Here is a 14340-nt window from a genome sequence, read left to right on the forward strand (position 1 = left end):
GTACTTTGTGCATATTATCAGGACAGTCAAGTATCTGGAAAAGTACATCTTTTCTTGGTAAAGTGGAGGATCAGCAAAAGTGAGGAATACCACCACCAAGATTAGCTGACACAGTGGCAGCAACAATGGGCTCAAGTGAAACAATTGTGAGGATGGTACAGGACTAGCAGTGTTTTGTTCTTTTGTGCATGGGGTCACTATGAATTGAAACCAACTAGACAGCATTGAACAATAACAACAAATGGCTAATGAACATGGTGAGCATCTCTTCATTTATTTATACCTTAGCTATTTGAATGTCTTTTTTAATGAAGTACCTAATTTCCTTTATCCATTTTTTTTTTTATTGGATTGTTTTCCTTTTTGTTGTTGAGATGGTGGAGTTTTCTGTAAATTTGAGATTAGACCCATGTCAGATATGTCCTTGTCAAATATTTTTTCCCAGTCTTGAGTTTTCTTTTTACTCTTCTGGAGAAATCTTTTCGTGCGCATAAGTATTTGATTTTATGAATTTATCCTCTGCTGTCAGTACATTTATAGGTAACTTTTTGCAACGTTAAGTCTTTCTAACCATTAAAATGGTAGATTTTTCCATTTATGTGTTTCTCTTGGTTTCATACAGTAGTGCTTTGTAGTTTTCTTTGTATGTCTTTTACATCTCTGCTTAAGTTTATTTTGAAGTATTTTACCTTTTTTTGTGGGTGGACTTATTATAAACAGTATTGTTTTCCTGATTTCGTTTTCAGTGTTCTCTTTGTTATTATAGAAGATCGTACTGAAATTTGTATATTGATCTTGTATTCTGCCACTTTGCTAAGTCCTATTATTAATTCCAGTAGTTTTATTGCAGAGTCTTTGGGAATATATATATATATATATATGTAGTATCACGTCATTTCTTAATTGTTGTTGTTGTTATGTGACTTCGAGTTGGTTCCAACCCATAGCAACCCTGCCTAGAGTTTCCGAGGTGCAGCTGGTGAGCTTGAACCTCCAACCTTGCAGTTCAAATGGCTTTACAGTCTGGAGCATTAACCCACAGCACCACACCAGGACTCATTTGTTAATAGGAATAGTTTTATTCTATCTTACCAATTAGGATGCATTTTGAGTCTCTTTCTTGCCTTACTGCTCTGGTTAGGACTTTTAGTATCATATTGAATAAAAGTGATGATAAAGGGCATCTTTGTCATATTCTTATTCTCAGTGAGAATTCTTTCACATTATATTATAAAATAGACACTGGAGGGGGAGAGAAAGGAATAGCCAGAAATATCACCATAGAAAGCTTTTAAGTCCATCGTCTGCCTATAACTGATTGGAATACCTAAAGTGGGGCTACAACATGCCCAGTTAAGGAGGTTGCCTGAGGAGCCTCTGCATTACATAAGACTATAGGTGGAAGCCTGAACAGCATCCAGACCTTCAGAGATAGGAAATTTCCACTTGAAAGGATGAACACACCAGCCTGGAGCAGCTAGAAAAACAGAAGATACTTCTTGAAAGAAACACCTACAGGAAAAATACAAAACAATAGAGACAGACCAACTGTTACTACAAGAACAAGCAAGTTGCTTACCCAGGAGACATCAAGGCAAGTGGTCCCCTCAGTGTAAATCCTCTTCTAAGACTAAGACGCAATGGGAATACATGCTCCACACACGTCACCCATAATGGGAAGTGAAGGAGAAACAGCAATGAAATGGCGAGCTAAGCCCTACAACGTTCAATAGGCTCCTGTGAACCTGGGTGGAGACCTGGTCGGCCAGCAGTGTGGCAAGACCTGGGGACCCATGGGCTCAGAGTCAGTGACACAGCCACAGAGGACTAGAGCAGAGAATGAAACATCCAACTGATAAGAAGAGAGCAGATAGATGCAAGAACACCCACACTTGTAGATATAACCCACTTGACCTGGCTCCAATGAGTTGATGATCAGAGCTCAACCCGAAGAAGAAAGAAGAGGGAAAAAAGCATCATCTGATACAATTTGATGAACTTCACCTACACTTATGGATGCAATAGCTCAAAAGAGGAAACAAATCCTTACTGCAAGAATCATTCCCACCCCCTCCACACAAAGAGTAGACAGGGATGGGCAACATGGACATTAACTACCCAAAATGGGGGTGGGGGGTAGCTACAAAGGCAAGAAGTGACTGGTTTACAAGCTTTCAGGAGGGAACTTAGATCCAGAGGGCGTGGAGGAAGGTAGAGTCTCCAGTGAGTAGTATCCAACCTGTCTAGGAAGGGCTGATGAAATGAAATGCAGATGGGTCTCTTGCGATACAATAGTGAATAATTGTTACTGATTGTGAGGGATGTTCAACTTCACATACATATAAGACAATTGAAACTACCATGGCTTGTGTCAGGAGCAACTTAATCATCAAGCTCTTGATTTGTCTAATGCATTTCTTGAACACTGCTTCCATAAACATTTTATAGCAAGGAGGGGAGTGATTAACTTTTCGGTCTAGGAGCGGCGGGCCCTGGGACCATCAATGGAGAAGAGCGGAGAGCAGAATCCTACCCAAAGAAGCAGTGATGCCTGAAATGGAGGCAGAGACGATGATGCAGAGAGATGGAGTAGCTGGGGATTTGAGATCCAGAGAGGGAAAGGGGCTGTGTACTGATGACTGGGGGTGGGGGAGCAGGCTTGCAGGGTATACCCTTTGGTTGGTTGATGATGCATGGACGGGATTGTAACTATGGCAATGAAATGATAAGATAGAATGAATGTAAAACCAATGGTCTCCCATGTAAACTATCACATAATTCACAATAACACATTTATTTAAAAAAAAAAAAGAGAAACACACACACACACACTACTGAAGAATCTGAGACCATGAACAGTCATTCTATATGAGTGCTACTCTAAAAGTTGTTCCATGTACTTGTGGGTGGGAAACAGGAAGAGGGTGTTCTACGCATCTCATTGGTGAAAGAGGAACACTCCACCCTAAATAGTACAAGACAGCTAAACACATGACATCCTATACTATATAGATGAGATTTACAGCAGTTTATTAATAGCATGTGCTCACAATCAATCAGGAGGAAAATGCCAGCACTCCAAGTTTGCATCTGGGAACAAAGTAAGTAAGAAGGGACTGTAAAAAACAGGGTTTGTAAAAATAGGAAGTAATAAGAATGAGTTTGATCCCCAATTCTCACAGTACTATGTGATAGACTTGTTGAATAATTTTGTGTGCTTGCAGGGCAGTGAAATCATTAGTTAAGACTGGGTGGAGGTCAGTTGGTTCAGCCAATAAGAAAACTAACTGGGTAGGGATATTTTCCCACTGGGTGGTGGGCATATCTAGTGAGAGCAGAAGAACTCATAGCTAAGGTGTTAGGGTCCTGTGAAGCTCAAAAATGTCAAGACAGCATATGAAATTTGAGATCTTACAATATACAGTGGCATAGCTCTAATTATAATTGTTAATTATAACTCTAGCTTCTAATGGTAACAGAAACTGGGAAAAGGTTTAGAAACCATGATATCTTCCCATCAGAACTCCCTATGACTCAGTGATCTCTACACTACCTTATTTCTATAAAACGACATGCCACAATTACAAGTGATCATATTATACCCATTAGCCTTTTTAGGAGCCTTTTTACATTCCAAAACTTTGCGAATTCCTCACTACTCCATAACAACTCGTTGGTAGTTTATGAATGTCAACACTGTGTGGAGAAAACAAATGGGATTACTGCTTATACTTCATTTGTTGTGAATTCCCAGGTCAAGGTAACTGATATATTCCTAATGATTTGACATTGCTGTTGTTAAGTGCTGTTGAGTCGATTCCAACCCATAACGACCCTGTATAGGGTTTCCAAAGAGCAGCTGGTGAGCTTGAACCGCCAACCTTGCAGTTCAAATGGCTTTGCAGTCTGGCACATTAATCCAGGACTCCTAATGATTTGACATTAGTAGTACTTATAGAACTAGAAAATTATAAAGGATATTTAGGGGAGAAATTATTTAGTAGTAATGTATACTACATTTTGTATATAATCACAATAAATGTCCCTTGTGGTTGTTGTTGTTGTTAAGTGCCGTCTAGTCAGCAACCCATAGCAACCCTGTATAGGGTTTCTGAGGAGCAGCTGGTGAGCTTGAATCGCCAACCTTGCAGTTCAAACGGCTTTGTAGTCTGGTGCATTAACCCACAGTGCCATACCAGGACTCCAAATGTCCCGTATGTATCCTTTATTACACAGCTTACTTTAATAATACATCAAAATAATCAGTGACTTTGTTTTACTGGGTTATAAATTCTTACCACCTGGCCTCAGAGTTCCTAAAATAACATTTACAGATTAAAATGTGTTCTATTTAAAGTTTTTAATGATTATAATTAAAAAGCTAAATGGTGAATTCTGATTTGACTATGAAGGTGTGTGGATTTGTCTCAGTACAGGGGACCAATAATATCAAATGAGGGCCAATTAAGGTTAAATAGTGTTTCTAATTGAATCTTGTCCTCATTCTTAGTTTTCTTTTGACACCACAAGTACTTGCTACATCACAAGACATTAGACATTATAGCAACACAACATATTAACACCCTTGTAACAACTGATAGGGTCATGGTGATGTAGAAGCTGTGCGGGAAGCTATAATTAATCTCCTGCAGACATCAACATTATCCTCACCAGGCAGGCATAATAGTCTTCTTTTCTCCTTGAGTTTTTTACATCTTTCATTGCCTTCCAAAGATAGGAATACCTCTCTCTGTTGTGGACCAGTCTGCAGGATTTTCACATAAAATGTTATTAGAGAAATGAAATTAAAAGATAATGGAATTTTTCCTTGAACTTTTTGAAGGTCCCTTGTACTTTTGTTAAGTAAATTAATTATTGAATTATATCACTGTATGAATAAAAAAAGATAAGGCCTTCTTTCCAAGTGTGAACTCTGGGTCCTCTTCTTTTCTGCTACTAGAAAAGACTTTCTCCTCTTGCACCAACATTCAAAATTACTCTACTGCCTACCCACCCCCGTTATACTGTAGCTGGAGATAACCCTGTAAACATTGCATAAGAGACAAATAAAAGAGCCTCCCACCTCCTTTGGAGTTAGGAAGTCCTGGTTTTAAGTCCCCGCTATGTACTTAAGTCTATAACTTATTTAACTTCTCGGAGTCTCAACTTCCTCATCTGTAAAATGGGTATATTCATGTATGCTTTCAAGAAAGTGCTATCAATACTTAATTTATAGATAAATCATAAATCTATCAGTCCTCATATAGAAAGAACAGGTTCATAATGTCTTCCCAAAGTCTCATGGTGGATAAAACGTAGAACATAGATATTTTAGAAAAAATAATTTATTGAAAGGAGGGCATTTTGTGAAGCATATTGAGGGAAATCCCAACTGTGGACAGGTCCTGGGTATCAATCCATTGAAAAGATTCATAGAGACAAACACTGCCAAGTCCTGTGCCATCCTCAACAATTGCTATGTTTCAGCCCAGTGTTTCTGCCACTGTGTTAACCCATCTCAATTAGGTTCTTCCGCTTTTTCACTAACCCTCCATTTTGCCAAGTACATTTGATGTCCTTCTCCAGGGATTGGTCCCTCATAACAACATGTCTGAAGTACAAGACACATCTTCCAAGATAGATGTGTTTTTTCTTCTGACAGTCCATGATAGTTTCAGTATTCTCCATCAACACCATAATTCAAATGCATCAATTCTTCTGTAGTCTTCCTTACTTATTGTCTAACTTTCACATGCATAAGAGGTAACTTAGTTCTCAACTCACACCTTAGTCCTTAAACTGACATCTTTGCACTTGAACACTTTAAAAAGGTCTTTTGCAGCAGATTTTGCCTAATGCAATACATTACTTGATTTCTTGACTGCTGCTTCCATGAGTGTTGATGGTTGATCCAAGCAAAATGAAGTTTTTGACAACTCCAATATTTTCTCCATTTATCATAATGTTATTCTTTGTTCTAGCTGTAAACATTTTGTTTGCTTTATATTAAGCCATCGTGATGTCTTTGATCTTCATCGGTATCATCTGAATAGACTAAATTGCTAATGAGTCTTCCTCTAGTTCTGATGCCTCACTCTTTTTCATATAATCCAGTTTCTTGGATTATTTGCTCAGCAATTAATTGAATAAGCATGGTGAAAAGATACAACCCTGAAGTACACCTTTCTTGATTTGAAGAACATCTCCCATTCTATTTGAACAACTGCCTCTTAGTCTATGTAAATGCTCTTCATTAGCACAATTAAGTTCTGGAATATCCATTATTCACAATGCTGTACATAGTTTATTATGACCACACAGTTGAATGGATCTGAGTAGTAAATAAAGCACAAGTAAACATCTTTCTGGATGCTCTGCTTTTAGACAAGATTCATCTGACATGAGCAATAGTATCCCTTGTTCCACTTACTCTTCCAAAGCCAATCTGAACTTCTGGGAGCTTCCCTCCTGGTACACTTGTTGTTGCTGCTATGTGCCGTTGAATCAGCTCCAACTTACAGTGACCCCGTATAGGGTTCCCAAGGAGCATCTGGTGGGTTTGAACTGCTAACCTTGTGGCTTGATGTCCATTGCTGATCCTATAGCGACACACCAGAAGTTTGTTGATGCACTACACAATGTTTTTCATTATCTTCAGTGAAGTTTTACTTCTCTGTGATATTAATTATATTTTTTTATGATTTCTGCAGTCCACTGGGCTACCTTTTGTGGAATGGGTACAAATATGGATCTCTTCCAATAGGTTGCCTAGGTAACTGTTTTTCAAATTTCATAGCATAGACCAGTAAGGGCCTTGCACCAGTTTGTTGAAACATTTCAATTTTCATGCCATCGATTCCTGGAGCCTTGTTTATTGCCAACTCCTTCAGTGCAACTTGGATTTATTATTTCAGTACCATAAATTCTTCATCATATACTACCTCTTGAAATGACTGAACATCAAACAATTATTTTTGGTACAGTGACTCTCTGTATTCCTTTCATGTTTTTTGATACTTCCTGGATGATTCAATATTTGCCCATAAAATCCCTCAACATGGCAAGTTGAGGCTTGAATTTTTTTCATCTCTTCTTTCAGCTTGAGATATGTTGAATGTGTTTTTCCCTTTTGGTTTTCTAACTTCAAATCTTTGCACATTTCTTTACTATGCTTGACTTTGTCTTCTTGATCTGCCCTTTGGAATTGTCTGTTCAGCTCTTTTACTTCATGTTTCTTCTAGTTGCTTTAGCTTTCTTTTCACACAAGATCAAGTTTCTGGGTCTTCTCTGACATCCATTTTGGTCTTTTCTTTTTTCCCGACTCTTCACTATTTGCTTTCTTCATTGATGGTGTTTTTGACATCATTCCACGACTCCTCTGGTTTTTGAACATTAGTGTCAGATGCATCAAATATGCTCTTGGGATGATCTCTAAATTCAGGTGGAATATATTTAAGATTATATTTTAGCTCTCACGGAGTTATTTCAATTTTCTTTAGCTTCATCCTGAATTTGCATGTGAGCAGTTGATGATCTGTTCCACAGTGTGCACTGGGCTTGTTTTGACTGATGATAGGGAGCTTCCCTATGGCCTCTTGCCACAGATGCAGTCAATTTGAATTCTGTGAATTCAATCTGGGAGGTCTAGACAATCTTTTATGTTGTTGAAACAAGGTATTTGTAATGAATAAGTCTTTGGCCTCGGAAATATCTATCATGGTATCACCAGCATTATTTCTATCACCACAGCAATATTTTTAAACTATTGATACTTCTCTTTGCTTCCAACTTTCTCATTCTGACCACCAGTAATTATCAATGCATCTTGATTGCATGTTTTATCAATTTCAGACTGAAGAAGTTGTTAGAATTCATTATCACTGACATTAGTAGTTGGTGCATAAATGTGAATAATAATAATATTAACTGGTCTTTGGTGTAGGCATATGGACATCATTCTATCACAGAAAGCATGGTACTTCAAGATAGATGTTGAAATGCTCTTTTTGATGATGAATGAAATGCTATACCACTTCAATCTGTTGTTCCCGAGATAGTAAGCCATATGATTATCAGATTCAACATGGACAATATAAGTCCATTTCAGCTCACTAATGGCTAAGATATTGAACTTTGTGTTCCATTTCATTTTTGCTGCTTTCCAATTACCTAGATTCATACTTCATACAATTTCCAATTTCCTAGATTCATACTTCATACATCTTACATTCCAATTGTTAATAGATGTTTTCAGCTGTTTCTTCTCATTTTGAGTCATGCCCCATTAACAAATTAAGGCTTGAAAGCTTTACTCTATCCACATCATTAAGGTCAACTGTTTTATGCTCCCGTAAAGATCTACAGAGTTGTAAATTTGATACAGGAAAACTATGAACTGGAACTGACTCAACAGCACACAACTATCACCACCACCTGCTGTGAGAAGGCAGTTCTTCCCCAATCATATTTTGAGCGCTTTCCAATTTCAGAAGCTCATCTTCACTCACTATATCAGACAATGTTTCACTATTATTCAGAAGGTTTTCAGTAACCATTCAGCAATGGTCTATCTCTCCTTCATTCTAGACTGTCTTAGTCTAGAAGCCCCATTAAAACCTAATCACTATGGATAACACTGCTGATATTTAAAATATGCCTGAAATAGCTTCCAGCATGAAAGAAATGCACAAGCAAAAGGCCAATTGAGTGGTAGTCACTAAAATTTTATCAGACACTGGAACATCCTGATATAAATATAAGAAAGTTCCTCAGTGTTATTTGGTAATTAAAAAAAAAAAAATCAATTACTAATAAAGAGATATAAAAAATGTCAGAACATCAGTTATGGCTTGTACTTCCAGAATCGCTACTCAATAGAAAGTCATGAGAATGCCTCTGAATTAGTTATTATGGCCAAGTTTTGTTTTTCACTCAAAATGCAAAAAGAAGACCTTATAAGAGTCTCCTACCTGATTGCAGATTTAATATATCCATAAATTTTTTACATTCTTAAGACATAAAAAGACTTTAATATCTTATATGGAAAATATCTTTCTGATGTCAAATTTAGCTTTTGTCTGAAAAGTCAGGGAAAGGGACTATTATCACTAGTTCCATGTTTAAATAATATGTTGAACTCTCATACCAACTTAGTGTTCCAGGATCTAGCACCAATACTTCAGCTACGGAGGAAATGGCTGTTGTTGTTGTTATATGCTATCAAGTCAATACAGATGCAGAGCGACCCTGTGCATAAAAGAATGAAACATGCCTGGGGCAGCACCAACCTCACAATCATTAATATGCTTGAGCCCATTTCTGCTGCCACTATGTCAACACATCTTGGGGGATCTTCCTTTTTTTTCAGTGACCTTCCATTTTATCTAGCTTATGTCCTTGCCCAGGGATTGATCCCTCCTGATAATATGTCCAAAGTTTGAGAGACAAAGTCTGGACATCCAGGCTTCTACAGAGTATTCTGGCTGTATTTCTTCTAATACAGACATATTTGTTCTTTGGAAGTCCATAATACTTTTAATATTGTCCTCCAAAACCTCCATAACTAAAATGTATTAATTGTTCTATAGTCTTCCTTATTCACTGTCCAACTTACACATGCTTATGAAAAACTTGAAAATATCATGGCTTGGAGGGCGGGGCTTGATGGCAGATAGGGTAGAGGTGCAGTGAAGTTCTCTATCAGCAATATCACAGAATACCAGGTGAAGCAGATTCAGGGCAGAGCTGCAAAACTCTGAACCACATAGGTAGGAATATTTAAAAGGTTTGAAGGCTTATAGCTAGTGGAAGTAGGAAATCGCATACTTTAGAATCTGCCAGATTCAGTGGCCTGGAGGCCACAACTTGGGTAAATGAAATGGCAAGACCAAGTTGGGGAGCAAACCCACAAAAGAATAATGCCATGGAAACCTCAGAGCAAAGGTGGACAATACACTTAATCAGTTTTGAGTTGTGCTAATTTTTTTTTTTTTTTTTTTTGGCATCTGTTCATTGACCACCCACTGTTTGCACACCTCCATTCTGGTGACTAAAGGGGGTGCCTGAGAGAGTGGACACCCCCCACCTTACCACCGGAGGGTTCTTCTGCCATGCATGCACATAGATACTCTCAGCATTTAAAGAGACCAGCAACCCAAGAGCCAGCCTTGAACTGTTTTTTTAATAGGGAAAAGGCCAGAACAGGAGTGTAGAGAGAGGGAGAGAGTTTTAAAAAAAACAGGCTGAAAATTAAATCTTGAGGTACAGCTAACAACCAACAGTGGCATCTTGAAATTTTTCAGGCAGCCATGAAGATAAGAAGCTGAAAGAGGACATTAAAATCATACTTACATTAGACTACAGATTTTTTTTTCTTCTCTCTCACCTAATTTTTCTGCAATTATAGACTACTGTTTCCAATCTAGTTTTGTTGTTGTTTTGATGGTTTTCTTTTTTTTTTTTTTGCTATTGATATTTTGCTGTTTTATGCTTCCCTTTTTACCTTTAGGGGACTCTTTCTATCCCTATATTAACCAAGAAGAGACAGAAACTGCTGCCATATAGTCAAGCTACAATCACCCTATATAAAACACCAAAATCCAGCAAGAACCAATACCAACTGCCATACACCAGGGAGGCAAACAACACCTCTGAAAATTACTCTGAGTTAAGCAATAAGAAGAGTGAAAAGGGAAGCCCACATACCGATAACATCTACCTGGAGGCAATCAGAAAGCATAGAAAATACTAAAATACACATTCAATTAAGTATTAAGGCCACAGATAAACACTAAACATGTCCAAGAAGCAAATGCAGATGACCATATCAGTACATGGCCAGAAACAATATAAAATGTCTGAGACAAATGACCTAGAGGTAAACCTGGACTCCATTCTGGAAGGAGGGCCTTGCAAGTGCCTGAGAAGGAATTCAGAAAAATGATTATAAAATGTTTCGGAACTATTTACAATGGAGTTGAGAAAAATAAGGAAGAAGTCAGGAAAGTGCTACAGGAACAATCAAATAAGATAGATACAGCATTGTAAACAATTCAAAACCTACAGAAAGAGGTCCAAATGATCAATAATAGAATATAAGAAATAGACAATACACTGAAAGGGCAAAGGACTAGAATAGAAGGGATGGAAGGCAGAACTAGTGAGCTGGAAGACAAATCTCTCGATACCACTAATCATATAGAAGAGCAAGCAGAAAATAGGATAAAAAAGTCTGAAGAAGGACTAAGATTCATGTTGAACAACATGAAGAGGAATAATTTAAGAATTATCGGCATTAAAGAACAGGCATTTCCACAGAGGAAATAGTTGAAAAACGGCTGGAAGAAAATTTCTCTAACATGCTGAAAAGTGAAAAGATAAACATTTAAGAAGCTCAATGAAGCCCAGGAAGGATAGACCCCAAAAGAAAATCACCAACACATTTCATAATCGAACTCTTCAAAATCAAAGATAAGAAGACAATCCTGAAAGCAGCTAGGGAAAAGAATAGTGTTACATACAAAGGCAAGCAAGTCAGATTAAGCTTGGACCTCTCAGAAGAAACCATACAAGCAAGAAGGCAATGGGGAGACATATATAAAACCCTGAAAGAAAGAAAAAAAAAACAACTGTCAATCAAGAATCCTTTATCCAACAAAGCTACAAATCAAATACGACAGTATAATCAAAACATTCCAGGATAAACAGAAGCTAAGGGATTTTTCCAAAGCCAACCATGTACTACAAAACATCCTAAAGGGAGCTCTGTGGATTGAGAACCAACAGGAACAGACACCAATCAGAGAATGACATACATGGCAGCACCTCCCAAAACTAAATTGATAGAAGGAAGAGTTGAGAACAGAACAAAAATACAAGAACAAACTCAGAGAATCTGGGAGGCCAGTCTATGATCAAAACAATTACAGTGTGAAAGAAGGTAAACATGTAGGAACAGAGATCCAGATGGTGAGGTCAGGTAGATTACAGGATATAATACACACATATATGTTGTTGCTGTTAAGTGATGTCGAGTCAATGCCGACCCATAGTGACCCCCTATAGGGTTTCTGAGGAGCAGCTGTTTGCAGTCTGGTGCATTAACCCACAGTGCCACACCAGGGCAACACACACACACACACACACACATATATATCACCAAAAATATATGATTTAAATTTGCCTCAGGTGTACTATTGTATTCTTCCTATGTTTAAAAGTTCTCCTCAAAGGCTTAGTTTTATTAAGCAACTTTGTTGGGATCAAATCTTAACAAGATTTAATTATGTAATCAACCCATAACCTCAGTTACCAATAGTGACAGTAGTCATGGGAGATAAAACCTACTGATATCCTCCTGCTTGCCTGATTTCCAAAAATTAAATTAAATGTTTTTTTTGTTATTGTAGAATCACCAATATGTACACCCTGAGGTGAAGCAGATCATTGCAAGTGCTGACATTACTCAGAAATGCAACATTGTCAGTTGATAGGAAGACCAGAGGCCAGTGTGAATTCTGAACACACCAGGAGAGCATATATATAAATACATAGATACTGGGAAACAAAAATAAATATCAGGGAAAAAAATCATGTCTTTCTCTTAATTGTTTCCTATGTTTATTTTTCAAGATACAAATATTTTTTCCTGATCTTTATTTTGGTTTCCTGGTATTTCTTTAAAAGTAATAATGAGATGTGTGTGGCATAGTAGCAGCATGGAAACATTTTAGTGTAATGTAAATATATAAGAAAAAATATTGTTGGAGCAAGTGGGAAACAGAAGGAAGAGCGGAAAATAAAAACTAAAGAACCAAAAATTTCTTCCATTTGGTTTAGTATCTGTATACTGGAGAGCAATTTCAGTCTCTCCCATCATACATTTTGATCTTTTTCTGTTTTCTTGTCTTCTTAATGACGTTTTGCTTTCTCTGTATGATGTTCTTGATGTCATCCCACAACTCTTCTAGTCTTTGGTTGTTAATGTCTAATTTATCAAATCTGCAACCATAAACTGAAGCCCTGGCTAGCTTGTTGCATTGCTTCAGCCCCTCTCTCTTGCTCAGGCAATGGGAGCAGTGAGATAAAGCAGTGGAGAAGGAGATGAAACGCCATGGGCAGAGGCAAACCTACTGGACAAACTCCTGCCTGTGGGAAGCTGCCTTTTCAGCCCCTTACATTTCCATTCTCTCCTCCTCCTCCTCCCTGTTACCCTGTTTCTCATGGAGGTGCCTGCCCCCAGAATCAGTACAAGAAGTCTCAATTCTTACCACTAAGGGCCCATACAGTGAATTCTTTGCTGCAAAAATTAAAGCAAGGATTTTATAGGTGGTCCCACCCTCTGGCAGAGCCCACATACAACCTAGGTGAAACTGGAAGGGTGGAGAAAAGGGGTTTGTGAATTTTGGATAAAAGAGGTTAAACAAAACAGAGGCTGCCTGTACTTGAAAGCCACTAAAGAACCTCTTGAGAGTAACGTGAGAGTAGATGTTGGTGAATTTAGTATCTTGGAGAAGACATTTAAAAACTGCCTTTGGAAGAATCAGAAGTCAGAATAACAATACGTCTTTCTGAATCCTAGTGTCCCGCCACCTGAGAAAGTGCTCCCTACCTCCATGTGAACAGATGGTGTTCACCATCAATCCCAAGGGACTAAGAGTGGGACCAAAGTCTGCTTTGTTGTTGCTGTTAAGTGCTGTTGAGTCACTTCCAATTCATACTGACCTGGTATGGTGTTTCTGATGAGTGACAGGAGGGTTTGAACCACCAACCTGTAATTAGCATTCCAATGCTTGTTGTCGTTGTTGTTGTTAAGTGCCATCAAGTCAGGTTTCGACACATAGCGACCCTGTATAGGGTTTCTGAGGAGCAGCTGGTGAGCTTGAACCATAGGCCTCCTGGTTCAAGCAGACTTTGCAGTCTAGCTCATTAACCAACAGCACCACACCAGGAGTCCATTCTCATGCTTACAGGTCACAATGTACCACTCAAAAACAAACCATTAAGTCCTAACTCTAACTGATGCAGAAGAAGAGTATACCCCTATTTTTGGAAGCCCTGAGAGCCACAATTGCTGGGTATGGTGGAAAGTCCTTTCCCCTATGCTAGGCACTTCTGACATTTCAAAAGGACATGCTCCCCCTAAACCATACCAAGTTTATATTTCTCCAATGCCAGAGTACATCATAGACGTGGATGTCTTCATGGAATTGGCCTTGACCACTTCTGTGGGAGTGTTCTGCCTGTGGGTGCAAGTGGTGAAGGAGGTCTTAAGGGGTTACTCAGCATGGGAACCAGTGACACTATCTCCACCCATGCCTAGTCCTGACAATCACAACTCTG

The sequence above is a fragment of the Chrysochloris asiatica genome, unplaced genomic scaffold (genome assembly GCF_000296735.1).
Source record: "Chrysochloris asiatica unplaced genomic scaffold, ChrAsi1.0 scaffold00113, whole genome shotgun sequence".
NCBI lineage: Eukaryota > Metazoa > Chordata > Mammalia > Afrosoricida > Chrysochloridae > Chrysochloris > Chrysochloris asiatica.